The sequence below is a fragment of the Suncus etruscus genome, chromosome 10 (genome assembly GCF_024139225.1).
Source record: "Suncus etruscus isolate mSunEtr1 chromosome 10, mSunEtr1.pri.cur, whole genome shotgun sequence".
Classification (NCBI taxonomy): Eukaryota; Metazoa; Chordata; class Mammalia; order Eulipotyphla; family Soricidae; genus Suncus; species Suncus etruscus.
In genome coordinates, this window is record NC_064857.1 from 84,411,628 (window position 1) to 84,432,213 (window position 20,586).

The window sequence follows — 20,586 nt, forward strand, 5'->3', positions numbered from 1 at the left end:
CCGGAAAGCATGAGTCTTGGTTTGCTAGGAACTTGGGTTGCAGTTTGAATTGTTTGGAGAAAGGATATATACAGGAAGTGACAGGTAACAAACCTGATGGTGCATGTCTAGCACATGAAAGCATATATTAGAATGGGAGGGCGGGGTGTGTGAAGTTTTTATTTTCCTTAGATTAAAAACTGGTTTGAAGATTGGGCTGAACAGAGAGAAAGGGATAGACATGGAATAGTCTCACTCATTTGTGGAATATAAGAAAAACAAAAAAATAGAATAGTAATAATACCCAGAGACAATAGAGACAAAGGTCAGGAGGTTCAGCCCAGGGGTAGAAAGCTCATCATAAAGAGTGGTTAGTGTAGCTAGAGTAAAGAAGAGTCTATTAGGACAATGATAGATAGAATTGACTAGGTGCTGAAATTAGAAAAACTAACAGGCAAGGCACCCCTCCATTAACCCCTCGTTAATAATGAAAACCACAGTGTCATAAAGGAGAGAGGGTGGGAGGGAGGGAGGAAGAGAGAGATAGAGGGAGAGAGAGAGAAGCAATTTGCTTGCCCTAGCAAGGCAGGGGTGGTGGGGTGGGGTGTGGGAGGTAATCAGGAGACAGGTGATGGGAAGGATGTACTGGTGAATAATGATGTACATTGTACGACTGAAACCCAAGAACGAACAATTTTGTAACCACAGTGCTTTAATAAAGTTTTAAAAAATAGAAAATTGGGCTGAATATAGAATTAAAAGGATAGGATATTTGCCTTGCAAACTTGCAAATCTAAGTTAGATCCCTAGCACCCCATATGGTCTCGTGAGTACCTCCTGGAATTATTCCTAAGAACAGAGCCAAGATTAAGCCAGGGTATGCCCCCCTCCCCCCAAAAAAAGTTATAGTGATAAAAGAAGGAAATGGGCAGGAGCCTGAACATCTGTTTCTGTATTGGTAAATGACTTGTTACCTGTGTGTTTTTTGTTGCTAGATGTAATGGCTCAAGGCTTGGCTTGGTACCTTCTACAGGTAGCCTTTCAGAGAATATATTTTGGCAAAAATATCCTTGTGTGGGTAAAATCCCAGTCTTGCTAAGGGATTACTTAGGTCTGGTCTGGGCAGAGGGAGGACCACACTGGTGATTAACCTATGATCATATGATGCAAGGTGAACACCTTTATGCCTGGCCTCAGAAAACCTGTCCTTAATAGTGCTCAGGATAACAAAATTGATTGACAGTAGTCTTTCAATTCAATGAGAACCTATAATTTATTAAAGTATAAATCAAAACAACAAAAATGCTGTTGAAATAGTTATTACATTACAATAGTGACATCTCATCAAGCAAGTGATGAGAAAAAGACATTACTTTTTACCTATTTTGGTTTTTAGTTTTTAGGCCACATCTGGTGGTGATCAAGAGTTATTCTTGGCTCTGAGCTCAATAATCACTGTTGGGGCCAAAGTGATAGCACAGCGGTAGGGCATTTGCCCTGCATATGGCTGACCCAGGATGGACCTGGGTTCGATCTGTGGTATCCCATATGGTCTGTCAAGCTTGGAGCAATTTCTGAGCACATAGCCAGGAGTAACCCCAAAGCGTCACCGGGTGTGGCCCCCCCAAAAAAGAATCACTCCTGACAGTGCTCAGGACCATATAGGATGCTGGAGCTCAAACCTGGGTCAGCCACATGCACTACCCCTGCACTATCACTCTGGCTGTAAATCTTACTTTTGGCCTAAGTTAATTTCTTAAGCAGCAAGTGGTAGAATGGCAAGATTCAGATATTTTGGTGTGAGTAGATTATAGCATATTGAAGCTTTAGCACACACATTTGGAGAAAAGGTTAGACCTAGAATGAGGTCAACTAAAAAGTCATTACTTCTGACTTGTTACAGAATCCTGCAGAGGGTATGGCCATATTCCTTCATCTCTAAACCTCCAGTATCTTTCCTGAGGCTTATCAGATGTAGGGATTCTGTTTGTTCCTAGGTTCAATAAGTCACTGGCACTGACTCAGTTAAAAAAATCACTGACTCTATTGTACATGGATATTATTCTTCAAGGTCATCTGATCTAAGTGTCCTTTTCGAGATGATGAAATGGCCTTCCATGCTTAAAAATAACTGAAACCAAGATTTTATTTACTTGTTCAAGCTGCTCCTTGAGGATGAGAGCTAGTTTTTAGAAAAATGACAATATAGGAAATACCTTTTTTGTTTATTTGATTTAGGGCCAAACCTGGTGGCACTTGGGTTACTTATGCCTCTGAGCTCTGAAATCACTCCTGGCAGGCACATTATGGGATGCCGAAGGTTGAATCCTGGTCAGCTGTGTGCAAGGCAAACAAATGCCCTACCCTCTGTGCTTTCACTCCGGCCCTAGGAAGTAATTTTGATGCTCTCCTATCTGTCTCACAATTTGTTTTCTATAATCATAAAGCTTCAATTCATGACTCCTTGCCTTCCCAAAATAATTAAGGGAGTGTGTACTGTCCTGCAGTACTTAGGCATAGAAATCTCCTTCTCTCAGAATATATTCAGTATACACTATATATGTTTTATTTCTTTGGGCTACATCCAGCTATCTTCATGGCTCTTCCTGGCTATACTCAGGGATCACTCCTGCTAGACTCAGGGGACAATATGGGCTACCAGGAATTGAACTCTGATCACCTGTGAGCAAGGCAAATGCCTTACCTGTTTGTGTTCTCTGTCCAATACTATATATATATTTAGATTAAAAATTCTGTAAAAATCAAAAAGCATAACTGTTTTAATGGTTTTCATGAAGATTAATGAAAGATTATATATGTATATATTTTGGTTTGGGGGCCACACCATGAAGTGCTCAGGGTTACTCCTGGCTCTGCACTTAGAAATTGCTCCTGGGGCTGGAGTGGTAGCACAGTGGTAGGGTGTTGGCCTTGCACACTGTTGACCCAGAAATTGCTCCTGGCAGGCACGGGGGACCAAACGGGACTCCAGGATTCGAACCAATGACCTCCTGCATGAAAGGCAAACACCTTACCTCCATGCTATCTCTCCGGCCCCTAGAGGGGCATTTTTTATTTAAGACTTTATCCCACTCACTGATATATTTAAAAGCATGAATTAATCTGCATGTTTTTGCATGATGGAAGACTTAATCTAATCCTCGATCTACACAGTCCCTTTAGCAATGCCAGTAGAAATCTAGTTCTAACATCTCTGGTGACTCCCAAACCAAAATTAAGTAAATAAAGAATCTTGGTGAAGGCTGTAACTCAGTAGTAGTTTACTTTTCATCTAAAAGGTGTTGTTTAATCCTTGGACCACAAAGAAATTTGGTTCTAAATACCTTATCTCATTGTTTACTCTCCCCCTTTTCTTCTAACCACCCCCTCTCTCCCACACAATGCTCAAGATCACATCCTGGGAACTCTTTTTTGTTGTTGTTGTTGTTGTTGTTGTTGTTGTTTTTTGTTTTTGGGCCACTTCCAGTGACGCTCAGGGGTTACTCTTGGCTATGCGCTCAGAAGTCCCTCCTGGTTTGGGGGACCATATGGGACACCAGGGGATTGAACCTCGGTCCATCCTAGGCTAGCACAGGCAAGCCCCACACCCTAGGAATTCTAAGGATGTATAAAATGAGAATGTGTTTCAACTTTTCAATCCTAGGTTGGCAATAATTTTATTGATAATCTAGCTATAATTAGGAGAAAGTACGAATGTAATTGAGACTATGAAACTACTGTGGAGCTTTAGAATTTTTTTCCCTGGGATTAGTACTTAAGATCCCAGGGGAAAATAGAGGTGATGACAGGTTTTATGCTTAAATTTTGGATATTCTCCAGTGTTTCCAAGCCTTATTTCTAAAATGTTAACATCCCAGACTTTGTGATATGACAGATCTCATATTAAACCTAGCTCTTATATTGCTAAGTCTGTGACTTTAGACTAGTTGTATCATTTATCTCAGCATTAATCTTCTATCTTTAAAAATAAAGCTATTTTAGAAAGCTCTTCCATGAGGTTGTGCTAGTATTGTAAAAATTGAATTATAATATTGAACCTAATTATAAGCTTAGTACATAGATGCTGCTCACTATACAGACTGATATTTTGGAGCCCAATTCTAACCACTAGGGGGCTGGAATAATAGTACAGCGGATAGGGGATTTACCTTGCACACTGCTGACCTGGGTTTGACCTTTGACACCCCCAAATGGTCCCCCAGGCATTCCAGGTGTGGTTGTGAGTGAAGAATTGTGAATAAGTCCTGAGTACTTCCTGGTTTGGCCACAAAACAAAACAAAATGAATTTTTAACTATCTAGAGTTACTGGGTGGAGAGATAGCATGGAGGTAAGGCGTTTACCCTTCATGCAGAAGGTCATCGGTTCGAATCCCGGAGTCCCATATGGTCCCCTGTGCCTGCCAGGAGCAATTTCTGAGCACGGAGCCAGGGTGCGGGTGTGACCCAAAAACCACAATCTAGAGATGCCTTTATGTGATGCCTGCAGACGTATAGACTTTCCAATTATGGAGATGGCATTATGGAAACACGTCACAATCATGATAGACTTAGTTTCTCTGACTGAAGCATGAATTGCTCATTTGAACCCACCTCATGTGCTTTGGAAACCAGGCAGTCCTAGAGATGGAACCCAGGGGTTTGCTCATGCAAGGCACATACATGCTCTATTGCATTTTGGCACTCAACTTCTATCTCTTTTTTTGGTTAAAAAAGGAAAGCGTGGGGCTGGAGAAATAGGACAGTGAGTAGGGCATTTGCCTTGTACTCAACTGACTCGGGTTTGATCCCGACATCCCATATGATCCCACAAGTCCCCTGGGCAGAGAATCAGGAGTAAACCCTGAGTACAACTGGGTGTGGTTCCCCCCCCAAAAAAAACAGTGTTTAAATGTTTTTTCTCATACTGATCTGAGTTTTGTTTCTAGGGAAAACAAAGAAGGAGAAAGAATTATTGTGAAAGTTGATGGTAAAATGGCAAAAACCAGGAATTTAAAGGTAATATTATTTCCTTTTTCAATTGTAAAGCTTATCATTATTTGGTTTGTGTCTACATATACCATGTTTACACATACAAAAATATTATATGGACTTCTAGGTGAAGTCACATATGTAAATATGTTTGGGATAGTGGAATAGGGAGAAAATGGCATAATACAGAAATTATAGGAAAACCATGCTGTTTGGGGAATTATTATAAGTGGAGGTACTTAGGGTCTACTTCCAACTCTGAGCTTAGGGATTTCCTCGCATGATTTGTGGAGTCCATTTCTTGCTCAGGATCAAACCCTGATCTCCTACATACAAAGCATGTACTATATCTACTATTGAACTTATCTCTCTGGCCTTGGAAAAGCTTTAACTAACCACAAAAGAATTGTGAAATAAAACAAGAAAAAATTTTAGGGGAGGGACTGAGGATATGGCCTCAGTGGTAGAATGCATACTTTGAATAGGTTTAATCCCTGGCAGCACACACACACACACACACACACACACACACACACACACACACACACACACACACACACACACACTCTAGTGTTCAGGGATATGGCTACTGCAGCCCATATGCTATCAAATAAGATACAGTGTTTTGAAAACTGGTCAGTATTTCTTTTAAAAGTATGGGGAAATGTTGTGGGGAGAAAATACCGAGTTTCAGTCATCATACTGGGTATAATTTATGTACCCAATGTAGATGCTAATAGACCGTAATTATCAGTTAGACATTCATTTGACATCAGTTCATCTAGAATAGGTTTCCAAACTTATTTGGCTGACCATCCTCTTATCAGAAAAAAATATCATTCATTGACCCTAAAAGTCACCATCTTTCATTTAACAAAGAGAAAATGCCCCCCAATTATACCCCAACTACTGTAGTTTCCATCATTTGAGGGCCTCACAGAAGGTTGGTATAACCACTTAGGAAAATGCTGATCCCGCAGTATCACTAGGAATTGTAGTATGCAGTGGCTAATACAGAATTTATTTAAAGAGGGAGATCAAGAAGAGACTTTACGTCCCAGAAGGGAATTAGTCACTAACTCACTAACTCATCTTGGTACAAATAATTTCTCGCAAGCCTGATTGAACTTTGAGTTAAATAGGAAGCTGACTCCCCCTTCCCCCCTCCCCACCTTGTGTACCCCCTTTTAGGGCTTATTTCTTCCATTTTGTTATCCGATTTACCAAGCTAGCAGAATCCTGAAGTCAGTAATCCACATTACTCTGAATTTGAGGAAGTTGAATAAGGGTGATCTGGACTCCAACCTCCCAGTCATGCCTACCCATGCATTACTTTTGTGATATGATCTTTTGTTATTAGCTCTCTGCCTGCGTGGGCTGCCAAAGTTTCTACTAGAGCTCCCTGGGAACAAACACCTATTTTCTACTGTCTCTTAATCATGTCAGTTGCTTTGTCCTGAGAGTTCATGAATTTGAGGGTTAGGACTCATTGCCAGCCAAGATTAAATTCTAATCTGCCTCCTGCATATGTCCTGGACTGCTTGCTTCCCTGAGTTTCAGCTGTTCACAAAAAATCTCTTACTCTGGAAATTAGAGACATAGGACCGTGGGTTAGGTACTTGCCTGGCATGAAGCAAACCAGGATTTGATCCCTGGCATCCCAGGTAGTTCTCCAATACCACCAGGAATGATTCCTGAGTACAGAGCCATGCGTAGCCCCTGAACATTTTTGGTTATGACCCAAACAAAAACAAAACAAAACAATAAGAATCTTAGTCATTCTCATAGTTTCATACTACTGTGATTTATAATCCCTAGTGCTAGGCTTTTTATTTTTTTATCACTGTAAGGAATCTAAATTATAAATAGTAAACCAGAATTATTTTTTTCTTAGTTATGACAGGAAAATTCAAGTCTCAAAGCTTTATTTGTACCTGATGAGATGAAAGCAAATATTGTTTTTTTTTTTTAGCTTTTTCAAGTAAATATATTCTAGAGAAATGCCTCAATTGGGTGCATATTGGAGGCACATACTTGATCCGTGGCATTTCATGGTCCATGAACACCATTAGGAGTGATCCCTGAGCACAAAACCAGAAGTGATCCCTGAGTACTGCCACATGTGGCCCCTAAACCACCCCCCAGCTCAAGAATCTCTTAACTAACTAGTCAGGTTTCTCTAGCTTCTGCAGAGAGAAATCAAGTGCTAGGGTAGATATTTGGGGATTTTATTTTGGGCAAGAGGAATTTAGGGAGGTTGGATATTTTGATATGACAAATGAGAAGACACTGTTCACATTTGCTTTTAGGTGGACAGTTGCCGAGATAGCTTTGGTGACTTCTGAAAGAAGATTGTGGCATTTGGCTTTGATTACTGCTACTGATCTGTCAACCCAGAAGACCCCCACAATGCATCTCAGGATATGATAATGTCATTTTTCTTTCAGTCTTCTGACTTTTCCATAATGAATAATTACTGAGAAAATAATTAGAATTTGGTCCCTGGATGTTTCTAATTTAGGATGGTTTGGTCAGGAACAGATGATGTTTTAAGCTAAGAAGTGGTATTGGGAGAGATATTAGTTATAGAAAGCGCAAAGAAAAAATGATTAGTCTGCTTGTTTGAAGCATGAGAATTGGCTCATGTTCATTTCAACTTGATTCAGGTGAGTTAGTAGTTCAGATAGTATTGTTAGAGCAAATGAGGGGAATCACTTCAAAATTGATCTGATGGTTTATGTAGAAGGGCTCAGGAATCTTAGAGGACAGACTTAGTCTTTTGCTTATGCTCATGGTGACTACCTAACTGGGAGATATATAAGGTGAGTTTTATCTGAGGATGAAGAGGATAGTCCAAAACTGGCCACCCTATTCACTGGTTAGTTTTCTCACAGAACTGAGGCAGCAGGTTTGGCCAGATTGCATCATTGTTCATATTTGAGCACTCTGGAAGTCCTCCAAATATAGTCCATGGACAAAAAACCCATTACATTGTTCAGAAACATGCAGGGCTGCCTTCCTCAATACAGCCCGGAGAAGGAAATGCCTCAAAGGTCTAGCTGCCCAGAAATGGATTAAGAGCCATGCCAGGAAGTGAACAATCCCTGGTGTGAACAAACAGATGAAAACATGGAACCACACCGGTTCCTAATCAGCTTTGAAAGCACAGTGCTCAGAGCTAGAGAGATTATTCAAGGGTTAAGGCACTGGTGTGGCACGTGAACAACCCTGGTTCCATCTAAGGCACGCTGAGAGCTGCCCTGAGTGCTGCTGGGTATGGTCCCTAAAGCCAAAACTAGAAAAGCATAAGTAGAAATCCTTATGCTCAGGAGAAGAAAGATCACTGCAAAAGGTCACTACTGCATACATCCATCTATAGGAATGTCCCAATGAGGCAGATGCCTGGAGTCAAAGACTAATGGGTGAGTGTTAGCAGCTGGGAACTGAGAATGGAGAGAGTGCACAGGAAAGGGGATTTCCTTGTGTTATTTGATGGGACAGCAATAGTTCTGTAACTAGACAGGGGGAACCTATTTAGTTTTCTTGAGCAGCTTTGTCAAGATACTAAGTGCCATGGAACTTACACTTCAAGTAGCACCCAATTGTCTCACTACCAAATATTCACCAATGATGGGCATCCCTATAATTAGGTTTCCCCCAAGAGACCTGACCCTCTGAGGCTTTGAATAGAAATAAAATAATGATCGGACTTAAACACCAAATCCAAAGCCAACAACAACAGAATTGATACCCTATCTACAACAAGCTAGACACAGTGGAAACCACTTATACTGGCAGACTGGGGGGTAAAGGAAGGGGATATGGATGCATCCTGGGAACAGGGGTGGAGGGAGGACAACACTGGTGGTGGGAATGCCCCTGATTCAATGTCACTATGTACCTAAAATATTACTGTGAAAGATTTGTAATTCACTTTGGTCACAATAAAATTATTAAATAAAAGAATGTAGAATTTTATTTAAATTTATAGTTGATAAGTAATTTAGGAATGGGTCAGATCATAGAATAGCTTTATAATTTCCATTTGAAGAAGCTGCAGTACTGGGGCCAGAGCGATAGTACAGTGGTAGGCATTTGCCTTTCATTCGACTGATCCAGGATGGACCTCGGTTGGATCCATGGCATTCCCTATGGTCTCACAAGTCAGGAGCAATTTCTGAATGTATAACCCCTGAGTGTCACCAGGTGTGACCCAAAAACCAAAAACCAAAAACCAACCAACCAACCAACCAACCAAACAAACAAACAAAAAAAAACCCCAAAAAATGGCAGTAGTGTCTCCATGTATTGTAAGATTACATTCAAAAGAGCTTAGAATGATCATTCCAAGGGGCTGGAGTGATAGCACAGTGGTATGGCATTTGCCCTGCATGCTGCCAACCCGGGAAGGACCCAGGTTCGATCCCCAGCATCTTATATGGTCCCCTGAGCCTGCCAGGAGAAATTTCTGAGACCAGAGTTACAAGTGATCCCTAAGCACTACCAGTTGTGGCCCCCAAACCAAAAACCTTTAAAAAGAAAAAAGAATGAGCGTTCCATTTGCAACAACACATAGTGGACTGACTTTTCTCAATTTGAAAGTATTGTCAGTGTTTCAGTATTTCATTTTATTTACATTTGTATTTTTCCAATAGTGCATAATACTAAGCTCTTTTCATGTCATTGTTTTCCATCCACATATCTTTTATAGTGAAGTATCCACTGAAGCCTTGGGTTTGATTTTTTTGTTTTGTTTTATTGTTTTTTGGGGCCACACCCATTTGATGCTCAGGGGTTACTCCTGGCTAAGTGCTCAGAAATTGCCCCTGGCTTGGGGGAACCATATGGGATGCCAGGGATCGAACCACTGTTGCGATCTTTCCTTGGCTAGCGCTTGCAAGGCAGACACCTTCCCTCTAGCGCCACCTCGCTTGCCCCATTGATTTTAAAATTATTTATGTTTTAAATATTGAATTCTGGGTGTTTTTATATACTCTAGATAAATTTACTTTGCTTTTTTTTGGGGGGGGTCACACCTGTCAGCGCTCAGGGGTTACTCCTGGCTCTATGCTCAGAAATTGCTCCTGGCAGGCTCGGGGACCATATGGGATGCCAGGATTTGAACCACCGTCCTTTGCATGCAAGGCAAATGCCCTACCTCCATGCTATCTCTCTGGCCTTAAATTTACTTTGCAATATGTTTTATAAATCATTTTACCTTTGTCTGCCTTTTGATTATGTCATATGACATATTATTGGTTATATTGGTATAGTTGCATTGTCTTTTAAAACAGCAACATTTTAATTTTGATAAAGTCTAATTTATTACTTTGAATTTAAGCATCTTTGCCAATCCAGTGGTTACTTGGGGTTTTACCTATCATTTCTTTTGGAAATTTTATTCTTTTTTTTTTTTTTTTTGGTTTTTGGGCCACACCCGGTGACGCTCAGGGGTTACTCCTGGCTATGCGCTCAGAAGTCGCTCCTGGCTTGGAGGACCATATGGGACGCCGGGGGATCGAACCGCGGTCCGTCTCCTAGGCTAGCGCAGGTAAGGCTTACCTTACCTCCAGCGCCACCGCCCGGCCCCGGAAATTTTATTCTTTAATTAGTCTTATACATATATTTATGTATGTATTGCCAGTAAGGGTTTAACTTTATTTCTTTCGAACCAGTGTTTTTTATTTTTATTTTTTGGAAAAGGTTCGATTTGTTTTATTAAATTCAGTACCTTTGTCAAAAATCAGTTGCTTATGTACATCTGTATTTCTTTTTTTTTGTTTGTTTGTTTTTAGGCCACACCCAGTGATGCTCAGGGGTTACTCCTGGCTATGCGCTCAGAAGTCGCTCCTGGCTTGGGGGACCATATGGGACACCGGGGGATCGAACCGCGGCCCGTCCTAGGCTAGCGCAGGCAAGGCAGGCACCTTACCTCTAGCGCCACTGCCCAGCCCCAACATCTATATTTCTTGACTTAACTCTCTTAATCTACCTTTAATACTAAATTGTCTTAAAAACTATACATTACAAATCTGGCAGTGACATATAATAATTTCATCTTATGTGTTTTTTCAGTGTTGTTCTTGCTATTTTATGCTTTTTATATATTCGTATGAATGGCAAAATATACTTCTCAGTATGTTCAAGAAAGTCTGTAGAGATTTTGTAGAATGTATGTATTAATTTGGTAAAATTAATTAATAATATAACACATTTATATTCATGAAAATGAGTTTTCTAATTTTGTTTTCTACAGATAGGTGCATAATGGCATTGCACAAGGCTTGCTCCTGGTTCTATTTTCAGAGATTATTTATGGCAGGCTCACAGGACCTTACAAGGTGCCCAGGATCAAACCTGAGTCAGCTGTGTGCACAGGTAAGCACCCATCCATGGTCCTACCTCACCTGCTCCATTTACTTTAACATTTTTTTAGATCTTTAATTTATTCTAGGAAAGTTTTACACTTTGAGAAAAAAGTGCTTTCATGTTTTTAGGTAAATGTATCCCTTTGTATTTCAGATGTTTGAAACTATTTGGTTTCTACTTTGAGGATGGAAGCAATTATTTCCTTAATTTTTACCATATATCATGGCTTAATTACTTTACTATTTGCAAAATTTTTACAAAGTATTTTGGCTTTAAAAATTTCGGTTTATGGGGGCCAGAGTGGTGGCGCTAGAGGTAAGGCATCTGCCTTGCCAGCGCTAGCCTAGGACGGACTGTGGTTCGATTCCCCAGTATCCCATACAGTACCCCCAAGCCAGAAGCGATTTCTGAGCGCATAGCCAGGAGTAACCCCAGAGCGTCAATGGGTGTGGCCCAAAACCAAAAACCAAAACAAACAAAATTTTGGTTATGTTATTTTTCTCTAAAATGTTTTTGTTTAATTACTGATGATAAGTCATGCTGGCCTTGTCAAAACTTGAACTTTTAGCGTCACAAAGGAAGAGGTTTAATTTTATTGTTCCCTGATTCCTAGAGTCTATTATTTTCTTCCTGAGCTATGATCTTTGGTATTTATATCTTCACAGAGATAACTTGGTTGAGAATAGATCTTTCTCTCTCTCTCTTTCTTTCTTTCTTTCTTTCTTTCTTTCTTTCTTTCTTTCTTTCTTTCTCTCTCTCTCTCTCTCTCTCTCTCTTTCTTTCTTTCTTTCTTTCTTCTTTTTTTATTTCTTTCTTTCTTCTTTCTTTCTTTGTCTGTTTCTTTCTTATCTCTTTCTTTCTTTGTTTCTTTGTTTCTTTCTTTCCTTTCTTTCTTTTTTCTTTGTTTCTTCCTTTCTTCTTCCTTCCTTCCTTCCTCCCTTCCTCCCTCCCTCCCTCCCTCCCTCCCTCCCTCCCTCCCTCCCCCTCCCTCCCTCCCTCCCTCCCTCCCTCCCTCCCTCCTTCCCTCCTTCCCTCCTTCCCTCCTTCCCTCCTTCCCTCCTTCCTTCCTTCCTTCCTTCCTTCCTTCCTTCCTTCCTTCCTTCCTTCCTTCCTTCCTTCCTTCCTTCCTTCCTTCCTTCCTTCCTTCCTTCCTTCCTTCCTTCCTTCCTTCTTTCTTTCTTCTTCTTCTTCTTCTTCTTCTTCTTTTTTTTTTTTTTTTTTTGGTTTTTGGGCCACACCCGCCGATGCTCAGGGGTTACTCCTGGCTGTCTGCTCAGAAATAGCTCCTGGCAGGCACGGGGGACCATATGGGACACTGGGATTCGAACCAACCACCTTTGGTCCTGGATCGGCTGCTTGCAAGGCAAACACCGCTGTGCTATCTCTCCGGGCCCTCTTTCTTTCTGATACAGTGAATATAGGCCTAAACCTATGTTTTAACTGTAAAATTAGGGGGTCGTCTTATATGCCGTCAAATACGGTATATGGAAAGTTCTTTTTCTATCTTGAAGATGCCTTTAGTCTCAATGTCATGGAGTGTTTTACCTACGTGTTGTTCAATATATCTTATAGTTTTGGGCTTATATCTAGGTCTTTAATCTATTTGGATTTGATCTTAGTACATGATGTAGATGGAAGTCCAAGTTTGCTTTTTTGCAAGTGGCTGACCAGTTGTTTCAACACCACTTGTTGGAGGCTTTCCTCACTCAATTTTGCATTTCTTGCCCTTTTATTGAAGATTAATTGATTGTATATCTGGGACACATTCCCTAAATACTCAAGTCTATCCCACTGATCTGAGGGTCTGTCTTTATTCCAGTACCAAGCTATTTTAATGATGATAGCTTTGTAATACAATTTAAAGTTTGGGAAAGTGATGCCTTCATACTCCTTTTCCCAAGGGTTGCTCTAGCTATTCGTGGTGTCTATTGTTTCAAATGAATTGAAGGAGTGTTTGATCAATGGCTATCCTTAGAGGGATTGCATTATCTGTACAATGCTTTGGGGCCTATTGCCATTGTTTTTTTGTTGTCAATGTATTTAATGGTATCCAAAAATCTTGGTATTTCTGTGCTTGTCTCTGGGGGGGGGGAGTGACCACTTGTTCTGTCATTTTTTTGAAGTGTGACTCATCAAAAATTTGACTACAAGGATCCAGTTTATTCTGATTTGTGTCATGCCTCTATCGTTCTTTAAGAGTGCCTTCTCTTTCTTTTCCTTAGATTAGAAGGAGCTTTTCTTCAGAATCTGGTTTGTCTTTAGGGCTTTGTTTCATTTAAAGCTCAGGATCTGTTTGTGCAGTGTGCATATTATTGATCTCCTACTGGATAAAGCTTAGGGAGTGCATGTTTATATATTAAGATATTTATATAAAAATTACATTTGTAGTAGTTTCTATATGTAATTATACGTTTATTTTTGTTTTATTTTTAAAAACATTCCCATCACCAATGTCCCAGTGTCCCTCCTCCCCATCCCACACCAGCCTGTACTCTAGACAGGCTTTCTACTTCCCTCATTCAGTCACATTTTGTTATGATGGTTCTCAGTGACATTATTTCTGTGACTGCACCCATCACTCTCTGTGGTGAACTTCATGTCATGAGCTGGACCTTCCAGTCCTCTATTTTGTCTCTGAGAATCATTACACAAATGTCTTTTATTTTTTTCAAAACCCATAGATGAATGAGACCATTCTGTGCTTATCTCTCTCCTTCTGACTTATTTTATCAGCATAATAGATTCCACATACATCCATGTATAGGAAAATTTTATGACTTCATATCTTCTGATGGCTGCATAAGATTCCATTATATATATGTACCACAGTTTCTTTAGCCATTTATCTATTGAGGGAGCATCTAGGCTGTTTCCAGAGTCTGGCTATTGTAAACAGTGCTGCAATGAATATAGGTGTGAGGAAGAAATTTTTGTATTGTGTTTTTGTGTTCCTAGGGTATATCTCTAGGAGTGGTATAGTGGATCGTATGGGAGATCAACCTCCAGCTTTTGGAGGAATCTCCATATCGCTTTTCATAAAGGTTGGATTAGACAGCATTCCCATCAGCAGTGAATAAGAGTTCCTTTCTCTCCACATCCCCGCCAGCACTGCTTGTTCTCATTCTTTGTGATGTGCGCCAATCTCTGTGGTGTGAGATGATACCTCATAGTTGTTTTGATTTGCATCTCCCTGATGATTAGTGATGTAGAACATTTTTTCATGTGCCTTTTAACCATTTGTATTTCTTTTTTGTCAAAGTGTCGAGTATTGCCTTTTTAATGATGTTAATCCTGCCAATCCATGAGCAGGGTATGTGTCTCCATTTGCTTGTGTCCTCTTTTATTTTTTGAAACAGGGTTTTGTAGTTTTCTTCGTATAGGTCTTTCACGTCTTTAGTTGATTCCAAGATATTTAAGTTTGTGTGACTCTAATATGAATAAGGTTTTTTTAATGTCTATTTCTTCTCTATCATTATTGGTGTATAAGAAGGCCATTGATTTTTTGCGTGTTAATTTTGTAGCCTGCCACTTTGCTATATAAATTTATTGTTTCTAGAAGCTTTTTTGGTAGTCTTTAGGGTTTTCTAAATATATTATTATGTTATCTGCAAACAGTAAGAGCTTGACATCTTCCTTTCCTATCTGGATGCTCTTGATATCTTTTTCCTGCCTAATCTCTATGGCAAGAACTTCCAGATCTATGTTGAATAAAAGTGGTGAGAGAGGGCAGCCTTGTCTTATACCAGATTTTAGAGGAAATGCTTTTAGTTTATCACCATTGAAAATAATAGTTGCCATTGTCTTATTTTAGATGGCCTTTACTATATTGAGAAAAGTTCCTTCCATTCCAATCTTGATGAGAGTTTTTTTTTATCAAGAATGAGTGTTGGACCTTATCAAATGCTTTCTCTGCATCTAGTGATATGGCCACATGGTTTTTATTTTCTTTTTGTTGATATGGTGTATTATGTTGATTGATGTATGTTAAACCATCCTTGCATTCCTGGAATGAATCCTGCTTGGTCGTGGTGTATGACCATTTGATGAGGCATTGGATCCTATTTGCCAGAATTTTGTTGAGGATCTTTATATCTGTGTTCATCAGGAATATTGTTCTGTAGTTTTTTTTTTTTCTTTTTGTTTTTTGGGCCACACCTGGTGATGCTCAGCGGTTACTCCTGGCTATGTACTCAGAAATCACTCCTGGCTTGAGGGACCATATGGGATGCTGGGGTATCAAACTGTGGTATGTCCTACGCTAGTGTGTGCAAGGTAGACACCTTACCCCTAGCACCACTGCTCCAGCCTCTGTTGTTTTCTTTTCTTGAAACATCTCTGGTTTTGGTATTAGGGTGATGTTAGCTTTATAAAAACTATTGGAGAGGGGCCGGAGAGATAGCATGGAGGTAAGGCCTTTGCCTTGCATGCAGAAGGACAGCGGTTTGAATCATGGCATCCCATATGGTCCCCTGAGCCTGCCAGGAGCAGTTTTTGAGCATAGAGCCAGGAGTAACCCCTGAGTGCTGCCAGGGGTGACCCAAAAACCAAAACCAAAAAACAACTATTGGAGTGTGTTCCTGATTTTTCAGTTTCATGAAAGAGCCTGCAAAGGATTGGTAGTAGTTCCTCTAGAAATGTTTGAAAGAATTCGTTAGTAAATCCATCTGGGCCTGGGCTTTTGTTTTTAGGAAGACTTTTGATTACTCTTTAATTTCCTCAGTAGTTATGGATCTATTTAGATATGCTAGATAGTCCTGGTTTAAAGGTGGAAGATTGTAGGAGTCCAAGAATGTATTAATTTCTTTCAGGTTCTCATATTTTGTGGCATAGAGTTTCTGAAAGTAGTTTGATTACTTTTTGAATCTCTGCAGTATCTGTAGTGATTTCACCCATTTAATTTCTAATGCAGTTTATTAACTTTTTTGGTTTCTTTTTGAGTTTTGCTAGTGGTTTATCAATCTTGTTTATTTTTTCAAAGAATCAACTTTTGCTTTTGTTGATCTTTTGAATTGTTTTTTTTTTTTTTTGATTTCCATTTCATTGATTTCCACTCTAAGCTTTGTTTGCTTTTGGTTATTTGGTCACACCTGGCGGCGCTCAGGGGTTACTCCTGGCTCTACGCTTAGAAATAACTCCTGGCAGGCTTGGGGGAGCATATAGGATGCCAGGATTCAAGCCACCGTCCTTCTGCATGCAAGGCAAACGCCCCACCTCCATGGTATCTCTCCAGCCCTACTGTAAGCTTTATTATTTTCTTCTGCCTACCTATTTTTGGCTCCTTCTGTTGATAATTTTCTAATTTTAAAATATGTGTCATTAAACTATTTATGTCAGCCCCTTATACCTTTTTGATGTGTGCTTTTTTTTTTTTTTTTTTGGTTTTTGGGCCACACCCGGTGACGCTCAGGGGTTACTCCTGGCTATGCGCTCAGAAGTCGCTCCTGGCTTGGGGGACCATATGGGACGCCGGGGGATCGAACCGCGGTCCGTCCTAGGCTAGCGCAGGTAAGGCAGGCACCTTACCTTTAGCGCCACCGCCCGGCCCCTTTGATGTGTGCTTTAAAAGCTATAAATTTTCTTCTAATACCGCTTTTGCTGTGTCTTATTAATTCTGATAGTTTGTATCTTCATTGTCATTTGTTTCCAGAAATGTTTCGATTTTCTCTTTGTTTTCATTTCTGATCCACTGGTTGTTCAGCAGTGTGCTGTTTAATTTCCAGGTGTTAAAGTTTTTCTTCTGTGACTCTTTGTAGTTCACTTCTAAATTTAGTGCCTTGTGATATGAGATGGTAGTCTATACAATTTCTATCTTCTTTTTTTTTTTTTTTTTTTGGTTTTTGGGCCACACCCGGCGGTGCTCAGGGTTACTCCTGGCTGTCTGCTCAGAAACAGCTCCTGGCAGGCACGGGGGACCATTGGGACACCGGGATTCGAACCAACCACCTTTGGTCCTGGATCGGCTGCTTGCAAGGCAAATGCCGCTGTGCTATCTCTCCGGGCCCAATTTCTATCTTCTTGACTTTATGAAGATATGTTTTATGGGACAGCATGTGGTCTACCCTGGAAAATGACCCATGTGCATTGGAGAAGAATGTGTATCCAATTTTCTGGGGTGGAGTGCCATATATATGTATATATATATGTATATATATGTATATATATATCTACTAGTCTACATTCTTCCATTTCTCTTTTCAGAACTAGTGTATTCTTGTTGGGTTTCAGTCTGGTTGACCTATCAAGGGGTGTCAGGGCAATGTTGAGTTCTCCCACTGTGCTGCTATTAATGTCTTCTTTTAGGTTTGTCCACAACTGATTTCTTCCCGCTGTACATATCCTTTGATTAGTATGAAATGACCATCTTTGGGCCCGGAGAGATAGCACAGCAGCGTTTGCCTTGCAAGCAGCCAATCCAGCACCAAAGGTGGTTGGTTCAAATCCCGGTGTCCCATATGGTCCCCGTGCCTGCCAGGAGCTATTTCTGAGCAGACAGCCAGGAGTAACCCCTGAGCACCGCCAGGTGTGGCCCCCCCCCAAAAAAACCCCAAAAAACCAAACAAATAAACAAAAAAAGAAATGACCATCTTTGTCCCTTACAATTTTTTTGAGTCAAAAGTTTGTGTCATCTGATATTAATATGACTTTTTTAAGGGAGTTGTTTGCTTGGATGATTTTCCTCCAGCCTTTTATTTTGAGTCTATATTTGTTCTGATTATTTAGATGTGTTTCTTGTAGGCAACAGCATTTTGGCTTTAGCTTTTTGATCCATTTTGCCACTCTGTGCCTCTTAACTGGTGTATTAATTCTATTGATACTGAGGGAGAGAATTGTCATGGGATTTAGTATCATCTTTGTATAGAAGTTTGGGGTGTCTGTTGTTCGGTCTTGTCTTAAAGTAGACCTTTCAGTTTTTCTTTTAAGGCTGGTTTTGAGTCTGTAAATTTCCTGAGCTGTTGTTTATCCTTGAAGCTATGTAACTTCCTTCAAACCTGAAAGTCTGTCTGGCTGGGTGCAGTATTCTAGGTGAAACATTCATTTTCTTGAGTTTTGTCACTATATCCCACCACTGCCTTCTGGCCTTTAAGGTTTCTTTTGACAGGTCTGCTGTAAATCTTAAGCATGCTCCTTTGAATGCAATTTCCCTTTTTGATATTGCTGCTTTCTATCCCTGTCTGTGGGATTTGTCATTGTGACTAGGATGTGTCTTGATGTCCTTTTCTTTGGGTCTCTTTTAGCTGGTACTCTTCTGGCATGCAGGATTTGGTTGCATGTCATCGTTAGCTATGAAAGTTTCTCTGTAATGATGTCCTTGACTATTGATTCTTCCTGAGGATTTTCTTCCTGGGTCTCTGGGACTCCAATGATTCTTATGCTGTTCCTGTTGAATTTGTCAAGAACTTCTATTTTATCTGTTCACATTCTTTGAGTTTTTTTTTCCATTGTCTGATTGTTTGCTTTAAGTTTCTTTTCCCGTCTCTTATGCTGTATGGAGTTGTTCTTCATCTCATCTTCCAGCTTGCTGATTTTGTCCTTGGCTATTGTTACTCTGTTAGAGAGGGCTTTCCATTGAGTTTTAATTTCATCTACTGAGTTTTTCAGTCCTGTCATTTCAGTTTGGAATTTTCTGATTTCTATCTTTGTGTTCCCTCCAGCTTGATATATTATTTCTTTGAGTTCAATGAGCATCCTTCATATTACTACTCTAAACTCCTTGTCTGAGAGACTAACTATGTGGTTGGTACTCTCTGGGTCATCAGAGTGCCATCTTCGTTCTCTATGCATGTTGTTTTCCTGTGTTGCTTCCCCATTGACACACTTGTAGCATGGCTTTTACTGCATGTCGTGGTGGGGAACATGGGCTACGAGATGCATGTGGCCACATAGCGAAGAGGAGTGAAGAGGAGTGGCCAGGCTCCTCCCTGCTTCTCTGTTTCCTGGCCTTCGAACCTTGATGGAATTAGGTGATGGGATTAAGTTCACTGGGGTCTTCCTCAGAAGTCTCATGCAGGGATCAGGAAACCAAAAATGGAGGTAAGCAGAGGCTTTATATAGGCACTAGGCAGGAGATGGTACCACTTTGTGAGCTCAGATGCCTACCTGGCTGGTAAACCTTGATGAAATTAAGTTGATTAAATTCTCTGGGGTCTTCCTCAGCAGTCTCCTGCAGGGATCAGGAAGCCCCAGATGATTGAATCTTAATTTATGTCCTTGTTCCATTATGTTTAAGCATTTGAATTTCAGGTATTGCTTTTTTCAGTACTAACCTTTATATACATGTATGTAAATATATTTTATATAATTATTAGGTCACCATAATTCATAGCTTTTTATAATATAGAGTTTCAGGTATATACAATTTTAATACTAATCCCACCACAGTGTAATGTCCCAGGTTTCCTTTTACCCCTAAACCTGTCTTTTTGCCAGGCACATTATTAAGTTTGGTTACTGCAGTTTGGGTTTCATGTTTACAGTGTTTTTTAAACTTTATTTATTTAATTATTGATTGGCTTTTGGACCATACCCAGCAGTGCTTAGGGATTACTCTTGGCTCTGCACTCAGAAGTTGCCCTGGCAGGCTGGGTGACCAAATGGGATGCTGGGAATCGAACTGTGTCCCTCCCAGTCAGCCGCATGCAAGGCAAATGCTCTACAGCTGTGCTATCTCTCTGGCCTCTACAGTTTTGTTGTTTTGATATATACATGTACCCTACCTTGCCTGAGGTGCTAGATATCATTTAAAAAATTTAGGTATTAGCCCCTTATCGGAATAGTTTCTCCATTCTGAGGGTTTCCTTTGTATCCTAGTCACTATTTCCTTTGAGGTGCAGAAGTTTCTCAGCTTAATATTGTCCCATTAGTTTATCTCTGTTTCCACTTGTTTGGACAGTGGTGCTTCCTCATTGAAGATGCCTTTGGTCTCAATGTCATGGAGTGTTTTACCTACATTTTCTTCTATATACCTATGTTACAGGTCTGATATCAAGGTCTTTAATCAATTTGGATTTGATCTTTGTGCATGGTGTTAGATGAAGGTCCAAGGTCACTTTATTTTTTGCATGTGGCTGACCAGTTGTTTCAATGCCTCTTATTGAATAGGCTTTCCTTGCTCCATTTTGCTTCTTTGTCAAATATTAATTGATTGTATGTCTTGGAAACATTCTCTGAATACTCAAATCTATTACATTGATCTTTATTCCAATACAATGCTATTTTAATTACTATTGTTTTATAGTACAATTTAAAGT

At 40.1% G+C, this 20,586-nt stretch overlaps 1 protein-coding gene across 1 annotated transcript in view; it reads left to right on the forward strand.

Annotated features, from left to right (window-relative positions):
• LOC126020239 (zinc finger protein 420-like) overlaps window positions 1-20,586 on the forward strand; it is a 49,091-nt gene that overhangs the window by 862 nt on the left and 27,643 nt on the right. The gene's annotated exons all lie outside the window — the stretch shown is intronic.